The 5,106-nt window shown below is 36.5% G+C and overlaps 1 protein-coding gene across 11 annotated transcripts in view; it reads left to right on the top strand.

Annotated features, from left to right (window-relative positions):
* The first annotated feature begins 1,332 nt into the window (after positions 1–1,332).
* Positions 1,333–5,106, top strand: part of LOC115218866 (LIM domain-binding protein 2) — a 181,574-nt gene continuing 177,800 nt past the window's right edge. For 3 of the 11 annotated variants that reach the window (XM_036508867.1, XM_029788827.2, XM_029788825.2), the window contains exon 1: positions 1,338–1,783. The gene's annotated coding sequence lies outside the window, so the exon portion shown is untranslated. Of the gene's footprint in view, positions 1,784–5,106 lie in introns of all 11 variants that reach the window. The other 8 variants (XM_029788826.2, XM_029788829.2, XM_029788824.2 and 5 more) reach the window with 7 other exon arrangements.

The following is a 5,106-nucleotide window of genomic DNA, read 5'->3' as shown; positions in this document are numbered from 1 at the left end:
TTTGATTAGTATGCTCTTCTGCCACTCTCTCTTCACTTTTACGCCTTCTCCCTTCTCTCCTATGCCTGTCTCTTCTTTCACATAAGCGGTTTCTGTTTCCCTCCGCCCCTTTTGTACTTCCTGTCCGTCTCTGAACTTTCCCACTCGGTCGTTTTTATTACGTTTTTTACCTTCTCTTCTTCCTTCTTTCTCTGTTTCTCACTCCTTTGATACTTCTTTTTCCACTCCTTTTCTTCCTTTTTTTGTATCACTGATTTTTCTCCTCTCTCTCTCTCATTTCCTCTTTTTTTCTGTCTCTGAACTTTCCCTCTGTCTCTTCTCCTTTCCCTCTCTTTTTCTTCACACCCAATTGCCTTTCTTCTCTCTCTTTCTTTACTCTTTACTCTTTCTCTCACTTTTGTTTCCCATCCACATGCTTTTCGTTTCTCTCCCTCACCACGCCTCCTCCTTCGTCTTATACTTCTACTCTTTCGATTCTCCTTCCTCACATCTAAATGCTTTTCGTATTTCTGTTCCTCCTCCTTACCTCTTGTCCCTCGCTTCACAGGCACTTTTTTTATATTACTTACATACTTCTCTGTTTCTTCCCCTGTTTCTCTTTTTCTTTCTAATGTATTTCACACTCTGACATTATACTATTTTTCTTTCTTTCTCCACCCTCTTCTTTTATTACTTTTTCATGGTTTTTGTTTTACATATTTACATGCCTCATCCTTCACGGCTCAGACTCTCCCTCCCTCTCTCTTTCTTTCTCTTTGTAACTCTCCTCACACCTAGAAACTGTGTTTTTTCCTGCATCTTTGCCTCATTATTGCTGCTTTTTATTTCCTTTCTTTCTCTAGTTCTAACTCTCCTCACACCTGGACTGTTTTTCCTGCACCTTCGCCTCATTACCGCGTCTCTCTCTCTCTCTGTTTTTAACTCTAATTTCCTGAACCTTTTCCTCATCATAACTTCTCTCTCCTCCTATCTCTAACTATTTTCCTGTACCTTCGCCCCATCATTGCTACACACTCACTCTCTCTCTCTCTCTTTCTCTCTTACACATACACTTTATATCTTTCTATTTTCTCTGTTAACTCTCGCTTTCTCTTTCTCTCTCCATCTCACATACTCTGCCTTTTTACACACTCTCTTCCTCTCTCAGTCTGATACATACGCATCTTCTGCTCTTTCACACTTTCTTTTTCTCTCTCTTTCATACTCTCTTTGTCTCCCTTTCTCCCTCTCACGCTCTCTTTCTTTTCTGTCTCCCTTTCTTTGTCTCACACATTCTCTCTCACAAACACACACACACTCTTTCTCCCTCTCTCAGTCTGACACTTACGCATCTCCTGTTCTCTCTCTCTCTCTCTCTCTCGTTCTCAGTCTTACACTTTCTCTTTGCCCCTCCCCTCCTTTCGTGGTTCACTCGGTCGCTGTTGGTGTTTGCCACTGCAATCCCGGCATGCTCGGCTCATGTATGTGTGTATGTTGTACCATGTCGTAGCCTCTGTCGCCGTCGTCGCTGCCGACATCACTCCCATGTTGTTGAAGTGCCACTCACCAAGCGGCTTGACGGACGGCACACCGACTTCAACACCATTAAAAAAACACACATATAACGTATTCATTGAACAGACAAACAGACCTTAAACGCTCATCAAGAAATTATAACACAAATGCTTTTTTAAACGGATTTTTTCAATCATCGTTTCACTGCGCCTTTTTTTCCCCTTTGGGAGGAACTCGTTTCCTCCGATTTTGTACTTTTCTTTCTTGGTGAAGATCTATCCTTTATCTTGTAAGTATTTTTTTCCCTAATTTTTTTTTAAAAAAGAACACTCAATTTCAAAATATATCTGTTTCCGATTTGTTTAATTATATTTTATTAATGATTTATTTATTTGTTTATTTTCTTTAATGAAAGTGTGAAAACAAAAAGAGTTATGTGGAGGATGGAGGGGAGGTAGTTAATGCATCTCCTCACACCTTCCCTCCTGTAGGTTATGTTTATTACATCCCCCCTCTTTTATTTCGTCGTATAGAGAGAGAGGGGGGGGAGAGACTGAGATAGACAGACAGTGAGAGGAGAGGAAAGAGGAAAGGCGAAGAGGAAGGAAGGATTATTAGTGAGGGAGGCGGAGGGTTTCGTTTTAATGAAAGGTTTCTTTCTTCATTGTTTATTGTGTTGGTTTAACGGTCTTTATAAAAGGTTTTGACGATGATCATAAAAATTCATAAAGAAGTCAAGTAATATGAATGTAAAATATATAATATACACAAACACGCATCCGAATGGAATAACTTTATTCGAAATCTATGTACATCATTAAATGTGTGCCTATATATGTGTGTAAGAGTGCGTGCGTATATGATTGTAATTGGCGTTTTTAGGCAGCTAAATATTAATGATCATTAAAATAAGACCCTCACTGTTTGAAGCAAGAGGATGGGAAGGGGAGGGGCTCACTTAAGCCTGCGATCCAGGTTCGATCCCCGGTTGGAATCAATTCACATCGCTGACTTACACATACGCTGCACTCTTTACAAGAAACGTTTGAACGTCAGGCAATTTGAGATTATCGTTTCAAACTTATCCCATTGTGAAAATGCTGGGGGGAGGGGGGGAGACAAGAAAAAGAAAGAGCCTCATGCTTCATATCAAACAAGTAAATAATGATTTAATTACACCGATTAACTCAAGTATATTGATAAGAACACATACAGAAACCATATATATATATAATATATATATAAGTGGTCTATTCGATTGAATGATTATATAGGCAAAGAAGTGTGATTAGATGAAAGAACATCATTACATTTGCCAAGAGAAGAAATAAATAAACGATCGTTTATTAATCAGCAGTGTAGTGGCTTTGATCGTACTTTTATTCGTGTTACAATATCAAGAAGGTTCAAAAAGAAAAGAAAGAAGAAAATAAGTCTTCTTTACAAGATTTCCCGATATTTAAAATGCTACATCATTCTTTCCAGAGGGAAAAACGTGAATAAAAAAAATGGCCTTTTAATGCAATTTGTTACCACTTAGCATTTTAGTGTGACTGGTAAGGATGTCAAAGGCAATATAGAGCAAGGGATAAGCTCCCGGCGGTATGACACCGTTACGCGGTTTCAATTCTTGCTTGAATTACTGCATTTCGTTTATTGCTCTTACGTAAAGTTACTTGTAGAAAGTGTGAATGAACGTCTTGGCACCTCCAAAAATGTCCTTTCTCGTACCTAAAGAGAAATATAGATATCACACAAGTCAAAAGAAATCTAAAACAAAATAAACAATAGCTATGTGTGTGTGTATGTATTCATAGTTTGTGAGTATCTGTGTATATGTATGTATATATATATATATATACACACACATGTACGTCAGTATACCAACCTATATATATATATATAGGTTTGTATATTGACGTACGTATATGTGTATACATTTATATTCTAACATATATATTCACATTAATTATTTGTATTTGTACAAATCTCCCCCCCCTCTCTCTACACGAATGGAATTATTGTACATATACTAACACATACACCGGTAATATATTGTGTAAATTCATATAAATATGTAATTCTCACATTTGTGGGTCCAGGTTTCTTAACGCAGATAGAGCCGCTTCTTTACACTTGAGGCGCATCCAACATCATAATCCCTCTCAAAAAAATCCTAACCCCAGAAAATGTAGGTTCCTTTCTTTGTCCCTAGTCTATAAATTGTGTGTGTGTGTTTAGTAAAAAAATAAGGAAAATACACTACCAAGTCCCTGCTCCATTCGGATGTCATACCATTTTTTTCGGTCGTTGAATTCCGTCGAAATTTTCAGACCTCAGGCTACTTTTTTTTTTATAGAAATATTTCCGTTTGACTTTTTCACAAGGGCTTTTCTTTATTTGGGGGACTAGAATGGACGTGTTGTGCTGTTGATACCTTTCTCATGCACCTTTACTTATCTAGTTTAAGCGGAACCGAATTATCAAATAATATTCTTAACGTTTACTTAACTGTTTTGTTGGATGTTACACGTATCCCCCCCCCACCGTCATCGCTGTTCGAACCTCGATGACTTAGGAAACTGATTTTTCAAGAAACTTTAATTCACTTTTACTTTTTAAAATTTTACATATACATATACATACATACATACATATATATATATATATATATATTATATATATATATAATGTACACACACACGTATGCATATACCTTCACCATTTCGATTATATCGATACTAATATATCGATCACTAGTATAATATACGTATCTCATTCAGTCACCCTCTCCATCACATCTAAGTATAAGAAATGTAAGATATTCAGCGTACATTCTGTGTATGCGTGTGTGTGTGTACATGTATGTTATACAGCGCCCGTAACAGAGGGCGTCAGCCATGGTATTTACCGGGGATCCTGTCTCTAATATCTATATCGCAGTGAATTGCCTAATGAAAGTATCAAGGGAAACAGCTTGCCGTACTTCAGTTATATGTTATTTGATTAATGAACTTGAATTTCTATGTGTCTTGAAGGGAGGGGGTACGATAAAGGTATGCACGCCTATGTGCGTGAGTACGTGTATGTACTACAGACGTCACACATACACTTTTATATATACGCATATCTATTATGTTATGTATGTGTGTGTATATACCATCATCATTTAACGTCCGTATATATATGTGTGTATGTATATAAATATATGTGTATATATATGTGTGTGTATGTATATAAATATATGTGTATATATATGTGTGTGTGTGTATATATATACATGTGTGTATATATACATATATGTGTGTGTGCGTGTGTATATGTATATATGTGGTTGAAATTTACAGAAAAACAACAGACGAAGACAGGTGTATAAACAACAAACAGGTGTATTCGTTTAACACTCGGGAAGGTGAGAAAATCTTTTACGTTTCGAGCCTATGCTCTTCAAGAGAAAGGAACACGAGGAAATAAATAGAGAGAGAATAAAAAAATCATTTGGAGCTATAAAATATCATTTTTATATACGTATATATATGTATATATATGTGTGTGTGTATGTATTTATGTATGTATGTGTGTGTGTGTGTATATATATATATATGTATGTAT

This window comes from Octopus sinensis, linkage group LG14, assembly GCF_006345805.1.
Source record: "Octopus sinensis linkage group LG14, ASM634580v1, whole genome shotgun sequence".
Lineage (NCBI taxonomy): Eukaryota > Metazoa > Mollusca > Cephalopoda > Octopoda > Octopodidae > Octopus > Octopus sinensis.
Note: the sequence above shows the minus strand (reverse complement) of the source record. Positions and strands in the feature narration are given on the sequence as shown.